The sequence below is a fragment of the Pelophylax lessonae genome (genome assembly GCF_965119305.1).
Source record: "Pelophylax lessonae genome assembly, chromosome: 10".
In the NCBI taxonomy this organism is placed as follows: Eukaryota; Metazoa; Chordata; class Amphibia; order Anura; family Ranidae; genus Pelophylax; species Pelophylax lessonae.
In genome coordinates, this window is record NC_138777.1 from 33,157,875 (window position 1) to 33,183,744 (window position 25,870).

Here is a 25,870-nt window from a genome sequence, read left to right on the forward strand (position 1 = left end):
CACTATTGCAAACTGGTATGGACTAGTATTCTGGTATTCAAGTATTCTAGTATTCTAGGGTTTCTCTTCTCCCTCAGTTTCTCTTGGGAATTGTGACTATTTGCTAATGTGACCTCAGTGCTGATGGAGAAGGGATGAGGAGGAGTAAATAAGGGTGCAAGCCCCCGTTATTCTCCTTATCAACCAGTGATGTTACTGGTTGTCAGTTTGCCAGTGTCTTGATCCGTACAGTGCCCAGGGTTGTCAGGGTGTCAGTGGCTTGACCAGCACAGTGCCCAGAGTTGTAATTCTACAAAGTAAAAACCTGTGGAAATTTGTTGCCATTTTGCCAAGGCACCCCTGAAGAACCCAGGAGGCACACCAGGGTGCTGCGGCACCCTGGTTGAAAAAAGCTGCTCTAACCCACCCACACCCTGTGATTAGGAAGTGAAAAGGAAAGCAACGATGAGCATATTTTTTCTGACACTCTGCTCTCTGCCAGCAACGTTCCTTCCACTAAAACACACCTGATCTCTCTGAGCTCCACCGTGTAGATAAGGTAATACTATGTTAAATTAAAGTGTCTAAAACTGTTTGCATTTACAAAAACTGATTTAAATTAGTTGAGCTGCAATCATTTTAGTCTTTTAACCACTTCTGGACCAGTAGGATTTTCCCCTTTAATGACCAGGCAATATTTTGCGATTTGGCACTGCGTTACTTTAACGGACAAATGCGCGCTCGTGCAACGCTGTTCCTAAATAAAATTGATGTCTCTTTTTTCCACAAATAGAGCTTTCATTTGGTGGTATTTGATCACCTCTGTGATTTTTATTTTTTTGCACTAAAGAGCGACAATTCTGGAAAAAAAAAAAAAAACAATATTTTTCACATTTTGCTATATAATACCCCCCCCTCCCCCAAATTAAAAAAATCTAAATGTTTTAACATTTTAGGTCAATTTGTTTTCTGCTACATAATTTTGGTAATAAAAGAAAATCGCAATAAGCGTATTTTTATTGGTTTGCGCAAAAGTTATTGCGTCTACCAACTATGGGAAAGATTTGTCATTTTTATTTATTTATTTTTTTTTACTAGTAATGATGGCGATCTGCGATTTTTTTGCGGGACTGCGACATTGCGGTAGACAGATCGGACCCCTGACTGCCCCTGACTGACATTTTTGACACTTTTGGGGGGACCAGTGACATTACTACAGTAATCAGTGCTAAAAAAAATATGCACTGTTAGGGTCCATGTACACTGCAACTTGTAAACGGCCGTTTAGGAGCAGTTGGGCGTTTTTTTTAGAAGCCCCTGAACCCACCTACATGTTATCTTATCTGTCCATGTACACAGGGTCGTTTACAGTCATTTGCAGGCAGTTGAGTTCAGGGACGTTTTTTGGAAAGCGATTATTTGCATTCGAACGTGTGTTTCCCGGCGTTTCAAACGGAAAAATGCGACCAAACGCGGCTGAACGCGACTGAACGCAACTGAACTGATAGCGCTCGCGTTTTTCCATTTTAAAGGGGAATGATTTTTTTGACCTCTAGTAACAGTTTTAAACGCAAACGCCCGCAAACGCCCGCTAAATGCGGGTGCAAACGCGACACAACGGACGTTTTAAACGTCCTAAAAATTCCAGCATTTCAAGGGACTTTTTTTAGCGTCCCGTATACATGGAGCCTTACTGTAACAATGACACTGGTAGGGAAGGGGTTAACAGTGTGGGTAATCAAGGGGTGAAATGTGAAACCTAGGGGCGTGTTTCTAACTGCGGGGGGGGCGTGGCTTGTGGAATGACCATAGAGACCTGTGTTCCTATATAGAAGGATCACAGGGGCTCTATGATCATTATAGGGAGAAGGATGGGCGACTGTGTCTACAACAGCTGACCGCGTTTCTCTCTCAGCGGGGAACGATCGCGGGTGTCAGGCGGCATTCGGGGCTTCCCCGCTGATGCGCTCGCCTGATCTCATCTCACCTGATCAAGACTGGGGTTGCCTCCAAGGGACCGACGTAGCCCTACATCGGTTTGCTTGGGAGAGCCACACTGCCGCAGTAAATATGCAGTAAGGGGTCGGCAACCGTTTAAATCTGCCTAGAGGTCAGCTTTATATATGTATATATTGTGACAGGAAGTCAGGTAAATCTGGGAATGTAGTCACTGAGAGGAGACACATTCCCACCTGCTTTGAAAAGTTCACTGATACTATAGGGTGTTGGCTGCAAAAAGAGCCAGCAGGAAGTGGAAAACCATTCAGCTGTTCAGAATGAGGAGATCAAGGCCTCTATAATTTGTCCAGAGAAAATCTATTGAGTGCTGCCTCCTGTCGCTGTGTGAGCTGGGAAGAGGAGGACAGACATACGTGTACCTCCCGACGCCGTGTGGGCATGGGAGAAGGACTGCTGCCGCCTGTCGCCGTGTGGGCTGGGAGAGGGGGACAGTCGGATGTGTGCCTCCCGACAAGCTGGTGAGCATGGGAGAAGACCCCCTACAGCGATGTGAAGCTAAGGAGGGTAACCACGAGTGAAGACGTCTCAAAGGTGAGAAGACAAAGTGTTCCATGTGAAGAGTGTGAAGAGTAAAGGATCCTGTTATAAATGAACATGTGCTGTGTGAAAGAAAACAAAGGGACATGTTCAATGGACAATGTTTGTGCTGTGTGAAAAGCAAACAAATGGACATTTGAGTGTCTGCTGTAGGATCAGCAGTGTCGGCCCAACAGTAGGTTGGGAAGACTTCTTAGGTAGGTTCCAGCGTGAGAAGGTAGCCGCCCACAGAGGCAAGGATTTATTTTGTCTTTTATTTTATTTTGGCTGTTTTGACGCTTGCAATTATGTGAAGTAAATTGCATGAATAAATCAGTCTTGTTTTCAACCTCTGCTCGGCTATCTCTCTGTGAAAACGCACCCCCAAAGGGGTCACCCATACGCCTACCACCGAGCTAATCCCTCACATATGGTGGAGTATGCGGGCATAAGCAGAGATCCCTGCAAGGAAGTGCAAATGTTTGATGAACTTTATCTGGTGCATGAGATTGCACAATCTATGTGTGCAGGAGAGAAGATCCTGACAGAAAAAAAAAAAGTGTTTTAAAGAGACAGCGGTCTCAAAATTATTTGATGAACTTTGTTGTGTCTGGTGCAAGTGACTGCACAAACTGTGTGTGCAGGAAAAGAGATCTTGCAAGAGAGAGAAAAACTACATGTGTTAAAGAGACAGTGGTCTGAAAATTTTTTGCTGGACTGTGAAAAATTTGTTTGTGGAGTTATTGAAGATGGGGCGTTCAAAACGCCTGAAGAATGCAAAGATAGATGAAATGAGAGACCGGATTCTATGGATGGAGGGGATGCTACCGTCTGAACCAGCCCCATCCATGCCTAAAGAGAGTCTACTAAAGAGGAAGGGTGTTGTCCCTAGCAACACTGATGAAACTGCTATGGAGACGCAGTGTGCTCAGATGAAAAGTAAACCCAAAATGGGGGAGATGCTGAAACAACGGAGCTTTGCAGCTCAACAAAAGGCTCATCAAGAGAGCATGGCAGGCTGGAAACAGAGACGCCAGCAGCCAATGGAGGCCATCGGTTTGGAAGAAACCGAGTATGTGTGCAGGGCTGAGTTGGATGCCTTGCAACGGAAAATGGAAGAAAAGGAACAAGCCTTGGAATTGCTTAAAATGGAGCATAGAAACTTGCAGGAAATGAATGAACTACTCAAGTCTCATGTGTTACAGTGGGAAGAATCCACTGCTCTTCTTTTGGTCGAGTTGCAAAAATGTCAAGACACTATAAAGGAGAAAGATACCATCCTCATGGAAAAGGAAATTGAAATTCAGACTTTGCAGAAGCAAAGTATGTGTGAAATGTTGGAGTTGCGTAATCAGCTGGAAAAAAGTCTTCAGTGTTTGGAAGTTACAAAAATAGACCTGCAGGAGTCGCAGGAACAGAATGTCGCTCTGAAAACGACATTGTCTCTCAGCGACAACGAGAAAAGTGAAAGAGAGGCTAAATTACTGAGTACTGTGTATGAGCTCACCACTTTGAGCAATGTGGTAGATGAATTACGTGCAGACTGTGAAAGTTGGAAAGGTGAAGCCCAACGTTTCCAGCAGCAGTTAAAGGAGAAAGAAGCCTGTGTGGCAGAATTACATTCTTATTCCCAGATGCTAGCCAATGAGGTGAAGGCTCTTATGCAGGGAAAAGGAGATTCTGAACACAAGAGAAAAAAAGTAGAGGCACAGCTTCTGGAATCGCAAGTCAAGGTGTCAGAAGGTGACCGAGTGTGTGCTAAGCTGTCAGAGAAGGCAACCCGATTGCAGGTTGAGTTGGACAGTGTCACAAATCAGCTTTCTCAAGCAGACAGCAAATCTAGAGAAATTGCGGAAGATTTTTCTATCTTGGAATCGCAGCTGCAAGACACGCAGGAACTCTTACAGGAAGAGAGGTGTCAAAGGCTGAGTTTTAGCACAAAGCTCAAACAAATGGAAGATGAGAAAAATGGCTTCCTGGAACAATTAAAAGAGGAGGCGGAAGCAAAGAAAAACCTATCAGAGCAAGTCCCAACATTGCAAGCTCAGATAGCGGATATGAAAAAACGCATGGAAGAAAGCGTTGGTTCATTACAGTGTGTTGAAGATGTGAAAAAGAAGTTTGATCAGATGCTTGGTGAAGAGAAGACTGTGTCTGCAAAATATGCAGAAGAACGCGCACGTGCAGAAACGGAGGTGCGTGATAACGAGAGCAAAGCCCTGTTCTTGGCTCGCTCTTTGGAGGAAGCTCTAGAGTGTAAGGCTGAACTAGAAAGAGTTAACCAACAGCTGTGTACAGAAATGGAAGATTTGGTCCGCTCCAAGGATGATGTTGTGAAAAGAGTTCAGGAGCTAGAAAAGTCTAAGCGAGCCTTAGAACAGCAAGTAGAAGAGATGAAGATTCCGTTGCAGGAACTGGAAGAGGAATTCCAGGCAACAGAGGATCTGTCCCAAAGAGGGGATAGTGTGCCTGATGCAGTTTTTAAAAGGATCAGTGTTTTGGGGTCTGTCCTGAGTGAGCCTCAGAAATGTGATGACACGTGGCTTGAATCACCCCTTTGGAATAAACCGTTCCTTCAAAAACTTCAAGCATTGGAAAATGTATCATTAGAGCTTCAGCAAACAAAAGAGTTGTGTAAGAAATGTGATGATTTCTCAGTTCAGGCTGAAAACCTAGTGGAGAAAACTAAAGCGGAGAAAACTAAAGCAAGTGATATAAATCTGGGAGAAAAAAGCAAACGCCACCTAGTGGAGAAAACTAAGGCTGTTGGTGAAAACGTGAAGCAAATGAATAAGTGCCTTTCAGGGAGTGTTTCCAAAATGGAACTGGTGAAAGACGGGTGGCAGAAGTTTGATCGTGATCTTGAGATACATTCCATGTGGAATTCAGATAGAGAAAAGGAACTAGGTGACCTTGAGCGGTCAAATAGTTCAGCAGAAAGTGCATTGAAGAAACCTGTAAAAGAATGTGTTGCAGTTCCATGCTTCTTCACTGATGCAGAGAGGAGGTCTATAATGGATACCACCCAGATCGCTGGGTTCAACTGTGTTGTTGCCTTTAACCCCTATGTTGGTGGAAGGAAAGTTGATGATGTTCTGGTTGGCTACTTCTGTGAAGAGTTTGGCAAGAAATATAAACTGAATATCAAATCAAATAGTAGGCCTTTACTGCGACTCGCTCAGGAGGGCGAAAAGTTTAAGAAGTTGATGAGTGCAAATGCTTCAGATCTGCATATGAATATGAAATGTTTGAATGATATTGATATCTCTGGGAAAAGGAACAGGGGTCACTTTGAAGAAATGTGTGACAGCCTGTTGTCTCAATTGGAAAATCCTCTGCACAGCATCTTAGAGCAAGCAAAGCTCAAGAAGGAAGATCATTCCCTTTTACAACAAAAAGTCAATGATTGTGTACAGCTGTATGGAGAGGCAACTCAAGTCACAGAGGGATGTCAAGAGTCCCTACTTGGAACAAAGCTTAGTGAAGCAAAGGTTCTCAAAGTTTTGTGGAAAACATTTATGGATTGCAGAGAGAGGCGTCTTAAGAATGTTGAAGACATTAAGACTAGCCCAATTGAGTTGCCTATGGATCACGGTCCTCCATGGTGGATTGGACAGACGGTTATGAGGGACAAGCTGTCTGACATTTATGAGAAAGCTGTCAATGAAGATGACAGAAACGAGAAGGAGCAAAATTATGCCAAAAATGCAGTTGAAGAATGTGTATATGAGATGAGAGACAAACTGTGTGGCATTTATGAGAAATCTGTCAGTGAAGATGACAGAAACAGTTTCATCCGGAAGCTTGAGGATAATAGGAGGCTTATCAGTGAGTCAGCAGTGCCTGACACATGCGTGCCTGGAAATATGTGTCCCAACCCTAGGGTTGAAACAAGAGGGGGGGGTATGTGACAGGAAGTCAGGTAAATCTGGGAATGTAGTCACTGAGAGGAGACACATTCCCACCTGCTTTGAAAAGTTCACTGATACTATAGGGTGTTGGCTGCAAAAAGAGCCAGCAGGAAGTTGAAAACCATTCAGCTGTTCAGAATGAGGAGATCAAGGCCTCTATAATTTGTCCAGAGAAAATCTATTGAGTGCTGCCTCCTGTCGCTGTGTGAGCTGGGAAGAGGAGGACAGACATACGTGTACCTCCCGACGCCGTGTGGGCATGGGAGAAGGACTGCTGCCGCCTGTCGCCGTGTGGGCTGGGAGAGGGGGACAGTCGGATGTGTGCCTCCCGACAAGCTGGTGAGCATGGGAGAAGACCCCCTACAGCGATGTGAAGCTAAGGAGGGTAACCACGAGTGAAGACGTCTCAAAGGTGAGAAGACAAAGTGTTCCATGTGAAGAGTGTGAAGAGTAAAGGATCCTGTTATAAATGAACATGTGCTGTGTGAAAGAAAACAAAGGGACATGTTCAATGGACAATGTTTGTGCTGTGTGAAAAGCAAACAAATGGACATTTGAGTGTCTGCTGTAGGATCAGCAGTGTCGGCCCAACAGTAGGTTGGGAAGACTTCTTAGGTAGGTTCCAGCGTGAGAAGGTAGCCGCCCACAGAGGCAAGGATTTATTTTGTCTTTTATTTTATTTTGGCTGTTTTGACGCTTGCAATTATGTGAAGTAAATTGCATGAATAAATCAGTCTTGTTTTCAACCTCTGCTCGGCTATCTCTCTGTGAAAACGCACCCCCAAAGGGGTCACCCATACGCCTACCACCGAGCTAATCCCTCACAATATATATATATATATACAGGGCTTTTTTTCAGCGGGAACGCGGGGGAACGCAGTTCCGGCACCTCTAGCACTGAATGCATTTTATGGAGTGCTGGGGTATGCCTGAAGGTCTATTGATGCTGGCTGCTGGGGGATCTATTGTCGTTGGTGGAGATCTATTTTTTGTGGGTGTCTATTGTTGCCAGGCATGTCTGTTGTTGCTTGTGGGGGGGGGGGGTCTTTTGTTGCTAGGGGGTAAATTGTTGCTGGGAGAGGTTTATTGTTGCTGGCTGTTGGAGGGTCTATTGATGCTAGCTACTGGAAGATCTGCTGTTGCTGCTGGGGGTCTATTGTTGCTAGGATGGTATTTTTTTGTGGGGGGCTCAATTGTTGCTGGGGGAGGACTATTGTTGTGGGGGAAGGGGGTCTATTGCTGCAGGAGGGTCTATTGTTGCTGGGGGGGGGGTCTACTGTTGCTGGGGTGGGGTCTATCAAATTCCATGCAAGTTACTTAGTAGCACAAAATGATACTTGGTTCTGTATTCTCTAAAAGGGGCAGTACTGGAAGGTGGGTAGGTGGTGAAACCTAGGGACCCTGCTCAGAGGTTAGTAGGGGGCAAAGACGAAGGGTGACTCAGAAGGTGATAGTTCCTGTACCTTTTCTCTGAGAAAAAAAGCCCTGTATATATATATATATATATATATATATATATATATATATGGTAAAGAACGTGAAGTAAATGTAGAATGATCATCTCAGGGCATAGTAAAGCACTACCAGGTGTGAAAATGCTGCTAACCAGATGTACTGCATTACCTACTGCAAAGGCTTCCTTGAAAATCCATTTTGCTTCCGGAAAGCCAAGCCTTACCCGCCTGTGGAGAAATGCCCTTTGCATTACCATTCTAATGATCCCGTAATGTATTCCTTAACATGATACTGTGTATAAATCCTGAACATTAAATCGAAGCAGTTGCAGAAAATCACCGTTCACGCCAACCCACGCACCATCGCCAGAAATTCCATTACTACGCTATTATTCCCCCTGAATAGAATCACCATAGAAATCATGTAATCTGAAAATGGCTGTCATTACGTTTCCTTCCATTTTTTCTGCACAGGAAACAGGTTAAAAATGTCCCCGGCGACTCTTTTTTGCAGCAGCAGACGCGCCTGACTATTCCCCACTTTTAGCGCAGTCGCCGTCAAAATTCTAATTAAACGCCCTGCCTGTCAAAACCCGGGGATGATTTTGCCGAGGAAATGGCAGGTCGCTTCCAGTAGATTATAGGCATAAACACGCAGCCACCAACTGGATGGTTTTCTACTGATACTGAAGAGATAAAAGCCAACAAAAAAAAAAAAGAGAGAGAGAGACAAGAATACATTGAGATGCTTGAGAAATATAAATGTAACGAATAGTTGGTATTCATCGCAGCGGGGGAAGATTCATTGCAGCGTTTTCAAGAAAATAACTTCTGTCTAATGATGGAAGGAAAACAGAAGGAAAGGTGCAAGGGGGCGGAAAGCAAGACCCATCCGGATGTGATAATTCCCGGAAGAGAGGAATGACAAAAGGATAAATAAAGTGGCTAGTGCTCTTTATTCTAATGCTCAAAACAATTCCAAGAAATAAAGAAAGAGAGCATCCGTTTTAGTGAAGAAAAGGAAAAAGTATTGTCATGTTGCAAGGTAATGAACTAAAAAGGTGAAGATTTGATGTGTTATAGAAATGGTAATTGTGCCTAATAATTCCTCCTGAAAATATCTCAGTGTGCTGAGGCTCCAGTGCCTACAGACTCATAAGGCCCCTTTCACACGGGCGATCTGATCCGATCCGATCTGCCTGGCAGTTTTTCAGGTGGACCTGATCGGATGCTCCATGCATCCCCATAGGGCAGCACGGACATCTCTGCTGACACCCGCTTCTATCCAATTCCGATCCTGTCTGTGAAATCCTATTTTCCATACATCTGGAGGATCGGATTGGATGATATCGGACAGGCGGTGCATTCTCATCCGATCTCCACATAGAGGGCAACGGGGATCTGACAGCTCCGTCTCTGCACACAGAGCGGAGACAGAGCTGTCATCCGCCTGCTCAGCCGGGATCGGCGGATCAATCCCCCCCTGATCAAACCGGAGTCCGTCCCATGTGAAAGGAGCTTTACTGTATATCTGCAGTGTGAGATCATCAAAGGCAATGCTGCCCCATAACTGCTAGTCCCAGGAGATTTGGAGTGAAATTCGTTGATGTCAGTACTATAAATATTCAACCATAAAACACAGCGCAAAACAGTGTAAACATAATAAAAATAGCATATGTGACAATGCGGAAATGATAATTGCAAGCAAGCGTTGCAGTGTAAAAGGCACTTACACGATCGCATAGCTGCCAACTCTCCCTGATTTCGAGGGACTGTCCCTGATTTGGAACAAAGTCCCTCTGTCCCTCGTTCTTCCTCATTTTGGTCTGTTCTATATAGTTGTATATAAAATGTACTATTTATCTTTCAAAAAGTGTTTTACAGTGTAAGAGTCCATTCACACTAATACGACTTGTCAGGCGACTTGGTCAGCCTGACAAGTCGTGCACCGTCGTGGTCCATTGTGTGGTAAAGGAACGGTTCTAATAGGAGCGACACAAGTCCCTCCGACTTAGAAAAAGGGTCCTGTACTACTTCGGGGCGACCTCGAAGCGACTTGCATAGACATTCATTATATGAAGTCCGTGCAAGTCGTGCCGAAGTCGCGCTGCACACGACTTCACAGTTCGCCCCCGAAGTCGTGCCGCTTCAGTGTGAATGCGGTGTTAAACCTTTCCTGCAATTTCTAAGTTGTTGCATTTGTAAATTCCAAAAGCCATTATAAAGGAATAGTAGTGGTAAAAGAAAAAGTACTTGTGTGTTTAACTAAAAATTTTTGTGTATAATTGTCCTTTAAGGGGCGTGGCAGGGGGTGTGTCCTATGCCTTCATAATTTTGCCAATAGGGTGTCCCTCGTTCCCATCTCAAAAAGTTGTGAGGTAAGGAATTGTGGGTTTTTTTTGTCATCTGAATTTCATTTGTTTGGGTCAGTTTTGATGTAGCAGCGGTAAGTAAAAGCTATTTTTAACTCTATAGGGCACAGGTTTAATTATTTATTTTTTTCTAATATATTGAGATATTTTTATGTTTTTGTGCACGGTGCAAAAAAAATAAATATATATATATATATATATATATATATATATATATATATATATATATACACACACATAAAAATTTGTCATTTTTTTTCCCCACAAATTCATTTGGTGGTATTTGATCACCACTGTTTTTTTTTTTTGCACAAAAACATAAAAAAAAAATATATATATACCGTATATACTCGAGTATAAGCCGGGTTTTTCAGCACATTTTTTTGTGCTGAAAACGTCCCCCTCGGCTTATACTCGAGTCAAGAAAAAAAAAAAAAAAATTCCCGGCCGCTCCGACGTGCTTGAGTTTTAAAAATGGCGCCGCCCGGCGCATACATGTCATTGCGCACGCGCTGCCGCCGCTCGTGTAATTTCGGCTATTCCCGGCGCCGCTCGGGAGAGGCCGGGAATAGCCGAAAGTATACGAGCGGCGGCGGCGCATGTGCAATGACATGTCAGGGCTGGGCGGCGCCATTTTTAAAACGAAGGCGCCTCTGGAACAGGTAAGGGAAACTGCTGCACTACCTGCCATTCTGCAGGGCTGCGGGTATACTACAAGGGATGCAGTGCTGCGGGCATGGTCCACCTGTACCATGCCCACAGCACTGCATCTCCTGTAGTATGCCCACAACCCCGGATCCTCTTGTACCATGCCAGTCACCCTGCATTATCCTGCACCATGCCAGTACCCTGCATTCTCCTGTACCATGCCAGTACCCTGCATTCTCCTGCACCATGCCAGTACCCTGCATTCTCCTGTACCATGCCAGTACCCTGCATTCTCCTGCACCATGCCAGTACCCTGCATTCTCCTGTACCATGCCAGTACCCTGCATTCTCCTGCACCATGCCAGTACCCTGCATTCTCCTGCACCATGCCAGTCACCCTGCATTCTCCTGCACCATGCCAGTCACCCTGCATTCTCCTGCACCATGCCAGTCACCCTGCATTCTCCTGCACCCTGCCAGCCACCCTGCATTCTCCTGCACCATGCCAGCCACCCTGCATTCTCCTGCACCATGCCAGCCACCCTGCATTCTCCTGCACCATGCCAGTCACCCTGCATTCTCCTGTACCATGCCAGTCACCCTGCATTCTCTTGTACCATGCCAGTCACCCTGCATTCTCCTGTACCATGCCAGTACCCTGCATTCTCCTGTACCATGCCCGCCGCCCTGCATTCTCCTGCACCATGCCAGCCACCCTGCATTCTCCTGCACCATGCCAGCCACCCTGCATTCTCCTGCACCATGCCAGTCACCCTGCATTCTCTTGTACCATGCCAGTACCCTGCATTCTCCTGTACCATGCCCGCCGCCCTGCATTCTCCTGCACCATGCCCGCCGCCCTGCATTCTCACCCTAGGCTTATACTCGAGTCAATCATTTTTCCCATCTTTTTGTGGTAAAAGTAGGGGCCTCGGCTTATACTCGGGTCGGCTTATACTCGAGTATATACGGTATATATATATTTATATATATATATATATATATATATATATATATATATATACATACATATACATATATATATATATATATTTTTTTTTTTATGTTTTTGTGCACAGTGCAAAAAAAAAAAAAAAACAGTGGTGATCAAATACCACCAAATGAATTTGTGGGGAAAAAAAAATGACAAATTTTATTTGGGTACAGTGTTGTGTGACCACACAATTGTCAGGTAAATTAACGCAGTGCCGTATCGCAAAAAAATGTGCTGGTCATGAAGGGGGGTAAATCGTTCGGAGATAAAGTGGTTGATATGGAGATTTTGTGGTTTATTTAGTTTTCTCATGAACACTGGATGTATTTTTTCATCACAGCTTTGCAGTGTAAAAGGCACTTACACGATTCTGTTTTTTTTTTTTTTAATCATCTGTATTTCATTTGTTTGGGTAATTTTTGATGTAGCAGTGGTGAGTGAAAGCTATTTTTATCTCTATAGGGCTCAGGTTTAATTATTGATTTATTTTCTAATATATTGAGATATTTTTATGTTTTTGTGCACTCACGTATTTGACAGTGCGCAAAAAGAAAAAAAAAAAAAACACAGTGGCGATCAAATACCGCCAAAAGAGTTTGTGGGAAAAAAATGACAAATTTTATTTGGGTACAGTGTTGCATGACTGCGCAATTGTCAGGTAATGTAACGCAGTACCGTATCGCAAAAAAAATGTTCTGGTCATGATGGGGGGTAAATCGTTCGAAGATCAAGTGGTTGATATGGATATTTTGTGGTTTATTTAGTTTTCTCATGAACACTGGATGTATTTTTTCATCACAGCATTGCAGTGTAAAAGGCACTTACATGATTGTGTTTTTTTTTAATCATCTGTATTTCATTGTTTGGGTAATTTTTGATGTAGCAGCGGTGAGTGAAAGCTATTTTTAGCTCTATAGGGCACAGGTTTAATTATTGATTTATTTTCTAATATATTGAGATATTTTTATGTTTTTGTGCACTCACGTATTTGGCACGGCGCAAAAAGAAAAAAAAAAAAAACACAGTGGCGATCAAATACCGCCAAAAGAATTTTTGGGAAAAAAATGACAAATTTTATTTGGGTACAGTGTTGCATGGACTGCGCAGTGTCAGGTAAAGTAACGGAGTGCAGTATTGCAAAAAAATATGGTCTGGTCATTAAGGGAGGGTAAATCGTCTGGAGATCAAGTGGTTGATATGGAGATTTTGTAGTTTATTTAGTCTTCTCATGAACACTGTATGTATTTTTTCAAGGCACTTACATGATTGTGTTTTTTTATCATCTATATTTCATTTGTTTGGGTAATTTTTGATGTAGCAGCGGCGAGTAAAAGCTATTTTTAGCTCTATAGGGCACAGGTTTAATAATTGATTTATTTTCTAATAGATTGAGATATTTTTTATGTTTTTGTGCACTTACGTATTTGGCACGGAGTAGGGACATATTTATAGTACTAATTAACCTAAAAAGAACCCGGGCTAAATTAAAAATCCTAACACATAATTACTATTGCTGCTGTTCAAGGGTAATAAATAATCATGTATAAATCACAGCGCAAAACAGTGTAGACATAATAAAAATAGCATATGTGACAAATTATGCAAATGATAATTGCAAGCAAGTGCTCAGTGAAAGTCCAAAGTAAAAAAATCCAACATTGATCCAGAAAAGGTGCTGAAGTGCTTCACAACTTTAGACTCATGCAGTGGAATGTGCTCATCACCCTCTTGTGCTTGCACGTACCAAAGGATGTGGACCCCTTAGCAGTACTGCATGTGGGTCTATATAGCTGTATGGTAAGTGGGAAGATGTCAGCTCATATATATCTTGTAGCTTGGCGCTCATGGATGGAGAAGAGAGATTCCCAATAGTACAGCCTTTTTATTGTTATTAAAATTGCACTTACTGTAGGCAACATATCGCATCAGGTTAAAGCAAAGCTTAACAAAGGTTAACAGGGCAGTCAGTCTCTCAGTCCGAGTTTGAAACACGAGGCGAGCATGGAACGCAAACCTCCGCATGTGTTCCACCGCTGGGCCGGACGTGACGTCACTGAGGAACCGGAATCTATGTCGATGCATTTCACCCCTCCCACAGGGCGTTATCAAAGACTTTCTATAATGCCCTGTGGGCGTGGCGAAATGCGCCAACGTAGATTTCGGTTCCTCAGTGACGTCAGGTCCGACTCAGGGGTGGAATGCACACGTTGGTTTGTGTTCCATGCTAGCCTCGCGTTACGAACTCGGACTGAGAGACTGACTGCCCTGTTAACCTACAGTATGCTTTAACCAGATGCGATATGTTGCCTTCAACACTATAAATGCAATTTTCATGTTTTATAACAATAAATAGGCTTTTTTACACTATTAGGATTCTCTCTTCTCCATCCATGAGTGACAAGCTACGAGATATATAAGAGCTGACATCTTCCCACTCTCACTAGCATCCCCTTTCAACTGACACCCATTCACTGATTATCCTAGGAGCAGGGGTGGCCCGCCTCAGGTCAGGCCCCTTGACACAAGATTCTGTACTTACTGTACTGCCAAGACAGATCTTCCAGTGTCTCCACTCTCAGTCAGCTTCTCTGGACCTCTGGGTACGATTCCACAATGCTACTCTTCAGGCCCTCAGGGCGACCCCCTGAGGCCACATGGCACCTCTACAGAGGAGGAGGCAGCTGCCCCTTCCCTCTGGGACTCCGCTATCCAGACAAAAGACCATGAGCACATGTGCTCCTGGCTTTTATACAGTATCCCAACATGCACTGAGTCACTTTTCCCTCTGCCAATCATTAGGACTGTATCAAACCCATGCACCCATTCATCAGGCTTCCTCCCATTGTCCAACATGCCTCCCTATTGGACCAGTGTGAAACACTCTCTAGACAGAATGAGTTGCATACTGAGCACAATAAGCAGACCTCACTAAGAGATCCTGCTCTCTGGTATGCAGAGAACAACTGATTTACCTGCAGCTCTTCTGGTAAGCAGACAGAGCTCAAAGTATACTTTCTCACTAGCACCTACCTAGGAGGATGCTACATACACAAGTGAAAATTCCAATGGTGCAGTAAGTTAAAAAACAAAACATTTATTTTAAAATAATCTTACTTAAAAACATAGAAATAGGCAGGCATATCTGAACAAAAGGCCACAAAATCTAAGAACAAATAACATGATGCTATACAGTGTACCGCGTGGGATCTCACCACTCCGATCAGAACCAGCATGGTACCATTTCTAGTTATGTCACTTCCAGTTTAAGCTAAGCCCTTTCCCAACATGTTTCGTCATATCCAACTTTTTCAAGGGTATGGCTAAGAGGAACACATCTCTGGCTTATCCGTTTCCTCTGACACTTTACTCTTACATTGTTAACACTCACACTGATCGCACTAGAACATAGGTGGACATAGTTGTTTCACACAAAACTCCTAACAACAAAACATTGTAATACCGAAATTAAATAATAAAAAGTTATAGTTCACAGTGCTGTGCAGCTCACTGTTCTCCTTGCTGGAGGCAATGAGAAAGCAAAACCCTGCCTCTACCCTGACCACACAGAGACACAGTGCAAAAGAAGGAATAACGTGGAGGAAAAATCAACTGTGGAGAGACCTGATTCAATACTGGTGACTGGTCCTTTGTTTTGTATAGTAATGTGCTTAAAATTCAGTCCCAACACAGTTACAAATGTTTACCTGTTCAGCGGGAGACGAACATCTTGTATAATAGTGTATAATAGTGGTATTGCTACTGCTATTTTCATGACCTCTTCCTACTGTCTTTGGTTGTCAACCGGTTGCCGACCGCCGCAAGTACATGTACTGCAGCGGTCAGCCCCGGCCAGGCAAAGTGACATATGGGTACGTCACTAGCCTGTCACTTGCTTGTGAGCCAATAGCGGGCGAGCGCGCACCCGCAGAGGCGCGCAACCGCCTGGCTCGTTCCCTAACAAGTCAGTGCGTGTGACCGGCGGACCCGATGTCCGCCGGTCACTCGCGATCGTTCGCCGTGAAGGGAGAAAGGCAGACGGCTAATGTAAACAAAGCCGCCTGTCATTCTTCCCTGTGTAAAAATGGAGATCACACTGTTCTACTATGTAGGACCATTGATCTCTGTTCTTACACCAGTAGCCATGTCCAATCACAGTTAGAAACACGCCCCTAGGGACATACTTAACCCCTCCTTCCTAAATAAAGTTAACCCCTTCCCTGCCAGTGTCATTTTTACAGTAACAGTGCATATTTATAGCACTAATTACTGTAGTAATGTCACTGGTACCCCCAAAAGTGTCAGAAATGTCAGTCAAGGGTCCGATCTGTCCGCCGCAATGTCGCATTCCCGCAAAAAAAAATCGCAGATCGCCGCCATTACTCGTTAAAAAAAAAAAACAACAAAAATGACAAAAATCTTTCCCTTAGTTAGTAAACGCAATAACTTTTGCGCAAACCAATCAAAATACGCTTATTGTGATTTTTTTTACCAAGCATATGTAGCAGAAAACAAATTGGCCAAAAATGTTAAAAAATTTTGATTTTTACATTTTTTTGGGGGAATTTCATATAAAAAAATGTGAAAAATATTGTTATATTTGCAAAAATGTCGCTCTTTTTTTGATTATAGCGCATGATCAAAAAATCGCAGAGGTGATCAAATACCACCAAAAGAAAGCTCTACTTGTGCGAAAAAAAGGACGTCAAATTAGTTTAGGTACAGTGTCGCACGACCACGCAATTGTCCGTTAAATTCACGCAGTGCCAAATCGCAAAAAAAACCCTGGTCAGGAAGGGGGTAAAATCTTCTTGGGCTTAAGTGGTTAAGGACACCTACCTAGTGGGTGCAGGCACTGCCAAGTCCTTAACAACCAGCCTCATTCAAATACATGGCCAGAATCCCCCGGCCATGTAGGCAAAGGGGTTGGGATGGGAAAAAAAATGGCCTGTGGGTTCTGCCCACATTTCAGGCCTGGTATGCATTTTAAGGGGGTACCCACACAAAGAAAAAGACTCATAATTCATATCAGGCCCTTCAGAGTCTAGAGGGCCTACCCAACCCCATTCCTAAATGCATTCTCTGTATTAGGAATAAAGATGCCCCACTACTCTTCCTACCTAACCCCATTCCTAAACACTTACCTGGCTTCTGTCACAGCTCCAGCGCTGTTTCGGCTCCAGCACTGCTCCTCTCACTTCCTGGTCTCAGAAGACACTGAGGGCAACAGGAGCCATAGACTCTTGCTGTTGTCAGTCAAACTCCTGTGAGAAGGGAGCAGGGGAGTGGCTTACCAGTGCTGTGTGTATCTGTGAACGCACACAACCCATTCTTAGCACCCAGCTTGCTATGGAGGCACCTATAGGAGTAAACAGCACACCCAAGGGCCTGCTAGAAGAGAATATAAGGGACCTTTTTTGTGCAATATCATTGCACAGAGTAGGGAAGTATAACTTTTTTTTTCTTTTAAAGCTGAGTTCCAGGAATTTCTAGTCTTCTTTCCAGCAAGTTAAATCACACACTGGCTTTCAATAATTCTTGGAAATGGCAATGTAGAGATATCCCCACCAGAATTCCATTTTGACTGCTGTGACCATTACTAGCTCAATGATGGTGTCACGCACCCCTGATGGATTCTCCATAATGCAGAAAAAATAATTGGGAAAGCCAGCTGAGAGCCAATGACACCTTCATTATGTCCTTGTAAAAGGAAGCGGAGACAGAAACTGAAGCAGGGTGATCTCACCCATGGCATCCCAAATATAATTAATAATGAAGGTTTTCAACCCACCAGTATCCATGCAGAGTTGAAAAATCAATTTACAGTGGAGCATGTTTTTAAGACATCATCAGCATCCGTAGCTCCTAATGGAACAGGTTTCTGGCACAGAGATCGGTGACATAAAACCTCTCAGCATAAGCAGCTGCTTGTTACTGTTATGGCAGCAAAACTGACTGTGGTCATTAGGAAGCACGATAGGCTTTTGACTCAGAAGCATGACAAATTAACTTTGCTGATGCAATGGTCCAGACTTTTTATCATCAGCATAGGCAGAATATAGATAAAGCTTGAGGTAGGGAAATGATGCATTTGGGTGTATATTAGTGATCGACCGATATGGGTTTTTCATTGGCAATACCGATACCGATATCTTGGCCATTGAATATTGGCCGATATTTTTGTACATTTAAATTTTTTTAGCACTTGACAGGTACTCTTCTGGAGGGATCTGGGGGTCTAAAAGACCCAAAACCCCTCCTCTGCACTTAAAAGCATTCAAAACACCAAGTTTGGCTGTTTTGAATGCTGTCATCTTTTTGAATCTGGTGCCGAGTACCCGGAAGATATGTCATGACATCACTTCCGGGTTTTTGCATGGAGTACCGATCTGAGCCGAATGCGGCTTTGATCGGGTCTTCAGCGACCATGCAGGCTGGTTGCCCGGGTCTCCCGATGGGGAAGGCGGCGGGAGAGGGGGGATGTCCCCTCCCACTCCTTGTAATGACAGCCGAGCGGCATCTCAGCCGCATCGGTTGTAATTACAAGACAGCCGACCGTCGGCTATGGACGCCGGTACCGGGGTGATGCCTCTAGCTGCAGGCATCACTCTGGTACAAGTGAAAAATATGTGAATAAACTGCACTAACTTAAAACTAATCTGTAAAGTAAAACACAATATGAAGCTACTAACACTCCAACCGACAGTGATGGTGATCAAAATATTAAGAAAAATAGTGCAGCGCTAAAAATGTGTGAGTATATGTGCACGAAGTAAAACGTGAACAATTAAACCAAAATGCAAAAAAAAATGCAAAAAATTAAAGTCCAGAATGTCCATAAAGTGTAAACTGTGACTTGAAAAAGGTGTTAACTCCAGCATGTGAAATAACTGCAACAAACGATAAATCCCACACCAAAGGAATAAAGGAATCAAGATGTGCTCACCAGATGGTATGGACCCAAAGAATTAGCCAATTCCTTTGAGGGTGTTATTTTTTAAGGAAACGCGTTAGGAGTATCATGAGTGCCTATCTTTTCTGAATGCTTCTTACCACCTGTGAAATTGTAAGTGTATTCCTTTATCTTCCAATAAATTGCCCATACAGTATAATGCTATTGTGTCCTTTTGGTTTATCCCTCTCCACAATCCCATGAGTGGGGACTCCTAGGCATTCCCGTGCGGACCGGTTTGGAAGATATTCATCACCACCTGTGATCCAGAGACGCTGTTGAGGTTTCTTGCCTATTCGGTACTGAGGACATCTACATATACAGCGTGTATGACCCATTTGCTGTAGAGTACTTTGGGTCCATACCATCTGGTGATCACATCTTGATTTCTTTATTCCTTTGGTGTGGGATTTATTGTTTGTTGCAGTTATTTAACATGCTGGAGTCAACACCTCTTTCAAGTCACAGTTTAAACTTTATGGACATTCTGGACTTTAATTTTTTGCATTTTTTTGCATTTTTTTGCATTTTGGTTTGATTGTTCACGTTTTACTTCGTGCACATATACTCACACATTTTTAGCGCTGCACTATTTTTCTTAATACTCTGGTACAAGCACTTTCCAAAATTTCGGCAATATCGGCCACATTGGTGCATATCGGCCCCCGATAATCGGTCGATCCCTAGTATATATACCTGCTTCAAGGCATTCTTCAACTATGGGAATATTATATTGTCATGGATGCCTTGCAAACCTGCCAGACAAGGGGACTTCCCAAGAAAACAAACTCAAAGCAGTTCTTAACAATGAGATCAGACAGAAAGTATAATTTTAGAAAGGGTTCTGCACATAGAATATTACATAGTTGCAAACTAATAAAACATGATCTAATTTGTTCCTACTTGGAAAAATAATTCCTTCCCGATTCCCCAGGAGGCAATCAGATATTTCCTGGAGCCACTACCCCCGGTGCTAATACCTATAAATATATTTTATTGCATTTAGAAAATAATCCAGGCCTTATTAAAAACAATCTACTGATCTGACCAAAACCAGTTTTTGGGGAGGCCATTTCACAATTTCACAGCTCTTACTGTAAAGAAGCCTGAAGGCTAAATTTTTTTTCTCCAGACATAAAAAGTGCCCCTTGTCCTTTGTGATGACCTTAAAGTGAATAACTCTAGATCAAGTTCACTGTATGGACCACCTATGTATTTATACATGGTGATCATATCCCCCCTTAATCACCTCTTCCTGAGAGAGAATAAATTCATTTCAGCTAATCTTTCCTTATAGCTGAGCTCCTCCATGCCTCTTTTCAGTTTGGTTGTTCTCTGCACTTTCTCCAGTTCCCCGATATCCTTTTGGTGGGCGGCTGCTCGAAACTGAACTTCATATTCCAGATGAGGTCTTACTAATGATTTGTACAGGCAAAATTATGTCCCTCTCTATACCTCTTTAAATACAAGAAAGTATTTTGCTAGCTTTAGGAACTGCAGCTTAGGCATTGCATGCAATAATAAGTCAATGATCCACCAGAACACCCAGATCCTTCTTCACCATGGATTCCCTCACCCGTTCTCCTCTTAGAATGTATGATGCATGCATGTCTTTAGCCCCATGACACACAATGCATAACGTAACATTTATCGACATTCAACATCATTTGCCATATAGTTGCCCAGTTAAACCGTGCGTTGAGATCGGCTTGTAAGTTGGAGACATCCTGTAAGGACAATATTTCACTCTGCTTGGTGTCATCTGCAAATACTGAAACAGTACTTTAAATCCTAAACTCTATATAATTTAAAAAACATATTAAAATGTAGGGACCCAGCAATAAGCCTTAGGGCTCTTGCACACGGGCGATCAGATCCGCCTGTCAGTTTTTTAGGCGGATCTGATCGGATCCTCCATGCAGCTCTATGGAGCAGCGGATGTCAGCGGAGAAACCTCCGCTGACACCCGCTGTCATCCGTATCCGATCCTGTCAGTGAAATCTGGACGGATGGAAACCCTATTTTTCCATCCATTCAGGGATCGGATCGGATCGGATGAGAGCGGACAGGCGGTCCGCTCTCATCCGATCCCCCATAGAGAGCAGCTGGGGGCTGTGACACCTCCCTCTCCGCACTGCAAGCGGAGACGGAGCTGTCATCCGCCGGCTCAGCAGGGATCGGCGGATCGATCCCCGCTGAGCAGCACGGATCCGTCTACGAAGGCGGACCGTGAGAAAGAGCCCTTAGGGTACACCACTAATGACCTTTGAACATTCTGAATGTGAATCATTAACCACAATATGTTTTAAATATGGTCTTTTAGCCAGTTTTCTATTAACTTACAAACTGATTTTTCTGAGCCTGTAGGTAATTTACACATTAGCCGTGTATAGGGTACTGTGTCAAACGCTTTTGCAAATCCCAAGTATACTATATCCACAGCCACTCCTTTGTCTAAGGCCTTGCCTACTTCCTCAAGAAATCAGATTTGTTTGAAAACTTCTGTCTTTTGTAAATTTAGACTGTCTATTGCTTAAATTTCTTTCTGGCAGAAACTCATATATGTGGTCTTACTCTTTAGTATCTTCACAACTATAGAAGTTAAACAAATCGATTTGTGGTAACTTGGTAACAACTTTGATACCTTTTTTTTAGACATAGGTACTATATTGGCCTTACGCCAATCCAATGGCATTACATTACATTTTATTAAATCACTGGTGTGAACTGAAGTGTAATTTTGCTTCTAAAGGTACAGGTGAAATTAAAGCTTGATGTTCCTACAAGAAGCTTAGCTTACCGGCTAAGTAGTTCAGTATTTGTCCAGGCATTTCTGTGCTGTGCCACTCCACCCCACTGTAATTTGGTGATCCTGGAACAAAGCTGCTGGTGATGCTGGAACACAGCTGCTGGTTATCCTGGAAAACAGCTGCTGGTGACATTGGAACACACTCCCTGGGGATCCTAAAACACCCATTCTGTTGATTTTGGCACACAAATGATGATCAAAGAAAACAGCTTCTGTTGATGCTGAAACACATCTGCTAACGCTGGAAAATAACTACTAGTAATGTTGAAACATAGCTGCTGGGGATCCTGCATTTTTTTGACTGGACATAGTAGAGGGGTGGGGCAGTGATATTATAATCTCCACCTCATCCAATTAGAGAAAATCTTGTAATAATTTCCAAAAAAAAAAAAAAAAAGCTATCAATGTAATGGTGACTTCTACAGTAATTTGCAGCTTCCACAGGGAAGGCTCAGGTAGAATATGCATACTTGTTTGATCCAAGTTGGACCACTGTAACCATGCAAAAAAAAAAAAAAGAAATAAAAAATAATACCTAAACTTTCGCTTTAAAAACAGCACCTTGCTGATCCTTGAATGCTGATGCTGGTGATGCTGAAACACAGCTGCTGGAGATCCTAGAACACAGCTGATAATGATGCTGGAACACCCCTGTATTTGATTCTGGAACACAGCTTCTGATGACTCTGGAACACAGCTGCTGGTGATCCTGGAACACAGCTGCTAGAGATGCTGGAACACAACTGCTGATTATCCTGAAACACAACTGTTTGTGATCCTGGAAAATTTAAAAGTAATCTTGAAATGTCTACAAGGAGCCTACCTGCTAAGTAGTTCAAGTAATGTATCCAGGCATTTCAGTACTTTTCCAACCCAAACTATTTCACTATAATTTGGTAATCCTGGCACAAAATTGTTGGTAATCCTTGGAAAAAAACGGTTGGTGATGCTGGAACACAGCTGCTGGTGATGATGAAACACAGTTGATGGTAATCCTGAAAAACAGCTATCATGACCCAGGAAAACAAATGCTGGCCATGCCGAAACAAAGCTGTTGCACAGATTAAAATATTATAATAAATCACTCGTGTAAACAGTTTCTGTGTAATTTTGTCCTTGCACCCCAGCAAAATTGAAAACTAAATCTTAAAATACCTACATGTATCTTCTTAGCCTATCTGCTAAGCAGTTTGAGTACTTTATCCAGGCACTGCAGTACTGTGTAAAAGTAAATTCGGATGCGCTAAATATATGAAAAAAAGGTAAAAAGCACTAAAATTGCATCAAAGGCACATCAAACTAATGGTGCATATATGAATAAGTAAACAAATATGCAAGTGTTAAAAACCATAAATAAACAAAACATATAAGTGAACAATGATATGACATCCAAGTGAAATGATCAAAGTCCAAAAAAAATTGGTGACAAAAGTTTGTGAATTGTCAACTGGTGCTCGTGGAAAAAATCAGAAAAGTGTTTCAGGTAACAGCCAGAAGACAGATCTGATTGTCTGGTATCCCACCACCTGTGTAAGATTGCTTCTTACCAACAGGAAGATATGAAAGGGCGTAAAGACAACCACATCCAGAATGCAATCCTCATGCAAGAGAGGGAGATATAAGGATATCTTCTCACACCTCCAAAGAAGAGGGGGGGGTGGGTGGGTCTCTTACCAGATGGCCCAAGCAGTGAAGCCTGTATGGGTTCCCTGTCTGGGATTCCTCTTCCCTCTGTTACGTGTTCCCTCTGTGATGGCCAGGCTGATGATCCCTTGGGGTCTAATACTGTTCACGCTCTCAGTATGACATATAGAGACAGAGACGCGACCAATAGTGCATTATCCCCAGTAGCTTTATTAAATAAAATAAGGAGCACTTACAGGATCACCATCAATTTGCTGTCAATATATTGTAGTAGTCCGTGGCAGCTTGCAGTGCTAACCGTGGAGATGCTTGTGACGGTGCCGCGGCGCCTCCTCTCTGACGTGTTTCCTCCCTAATCGAGTCCTGAAGCCTAGTTGTTGGTGATTCTGGAACACCGATGCTGTTGATACTGGAACACAGCTGCTGTTGATGCTGGAACACAGCTGCTGGTGATGCTGGAACACAGCTTCTGATGATGCTGAAGCACATATTTTGATGATGCTGGAACACACCTGCAATTGATCCTGGAAACACAGCTGCTGGTGACTCTGAGTTAGTGACCTCATTATTTATACGACTACAGGTTTCTTTTACGTGAACCCCATACTATAATTTTATGGGCTGCCATTCATTTAAATAGTCCCTGGATTTGTCAAAAGAGAGCTTAAAGCTATTTTACCAGTCCAGAGAAAGTTTATCAGTCAAAGTAATTGCTTAGAATTTGAATAGACTGTATGATTTTCCTCTATTTTTATTCCAAGATCTAATTGTACAGTATGCCCAGATCCTCTTCAGTCCTGCATTCCCAAACCCTGATAAAGGGGGCCTCTTGAAACCCCCTGAAATGCATTGACCTTTTAAAGGATTAATGTGATCAATAAACTTTACCTGGACTCAGGGCCGCTGATAAGGCAGTACAGCCAGCCCTCCTGTACTGGGCCCAGGCCCCATCAGTTCAAAAGGGGGGCCCAGGCACCTGCCGAGCAGTAGGGCCAGCTGTACTGTCCTATTGCAGACACCGATCCTCTTCTTCCTCCCCCTGCAGTGCTGCCAGCCTCTCCTCCTCTCCCTCCCTCCGGCTGCACTGCAAGGAGATAAGTTCTAGCACATGCGCCCCTTCCTTCTGCTGTCCGGGTCCCCCTGTGTGCCACTTTCCCCCATAGTGCTGCCGGCTTCCCTCCTCTCCCTCCGGCGGCTGCTGCAGGCACACAAGGGGATGTAATTTACTGGCCACTTCCTTTCCTGAATGAACACATTGAGTGATCGGTTCCAATCACTCCTGTGTCTATTCATCACCGAAACATAGTAAACAGTGTTTATTATGCTGCAGTTTGTGAATGAGCAGGAAGCCTCAGAGCACTTCCTGTTCATTCATCTGTGCAGGTGAGGCTGTAGAGAAAGGGACTGATAAATCTATGTTCTCAGTCACTTTCGGCCGGGGGGGGGGGGGGGGGGGGCTGTCAGGTAGGCTATATGGGGCCCCAAGATTTCTAACAGAAGCCCTGCCTGGACTGTTGCAATAGCTTGGGGTTCTCTTTCCTATAAATCCTGAGATCTTACCCAGAGGGTCTAGGCAGGGCTCCTTGTGTGCTAGAGAGTTGCCTGCAAAACGTTGTTACACTCAATCCGAGTACCCTACATCAGGGTCCAGTGCTCTGCCAGCTTGTCTGTCTATTAAGTTCATTTATATAACACATTTTTTCATTAGTAACTCATTTTCTGGTCCAAAACCAATTAAAAGAGGCTAGAAAGACCAAACTCTTGGATGTGGGGGCTTCATTCAGAGTAGAAGTGGACTGAAAAGAAACCCAAATGATGCAATTACTAGTTTCCATTCAATAAGCACATAAGACAACACTTGCAAATCTCTGAGTACCTGCTAATCCGCTTGATCTGGGTGGAATTTGTTCCAGAAAACCAACGTGTTCTTCTGTAGAATCTTACATTGCATCTCTTTGAAGGTCACAGAAAGGAGCTTCAGAAAATGAGCTGAAGAGCTTCTTTAAATGATTGCATTGCACTCTAGGATGGTTGAAATTGAATTTCTTCCCAGAACAACATACATATCCTAAGACACATCTTATTAATAAGGCAAATAGTGATAGAACACTGGGAAGCCATTGGATTGTTTCTCTAGATAATTTTACGCCTCTGAGGGGTAGCAGGTGTCTGATTGTGTGTGCAAATCCCGCATTTGCTCTGCTGCTGGCAGGAAATAGGTGAGTTAGGAGCACCTGCTACCTTAACAAGGTTTGGCTGAATACTGATCGTCTCACAATATCCGAACAGGCTACAGACTGTTCGCTCTTTGATACAGTAGTAATATTGAATAAATAGATATAGGAAAATAAATTAAGCTCATCTCTCTCAATGTAGTTTTCTATTTTGTCGGGATGCCAACAAGTATTTACAAGGATTTTCATCCAACCTAACTTCATGTAAAAATTCTTTTGATTAGAGTTGTGCTCTCTGTCACTGAGAACCAATGCATAACCTTCAGTATAGGAACTTCTATGGCTTATCAAAAAATCCTAAAGGGGGTATTTTCTCACTCATCTTCTGATCTTTTGTAGAT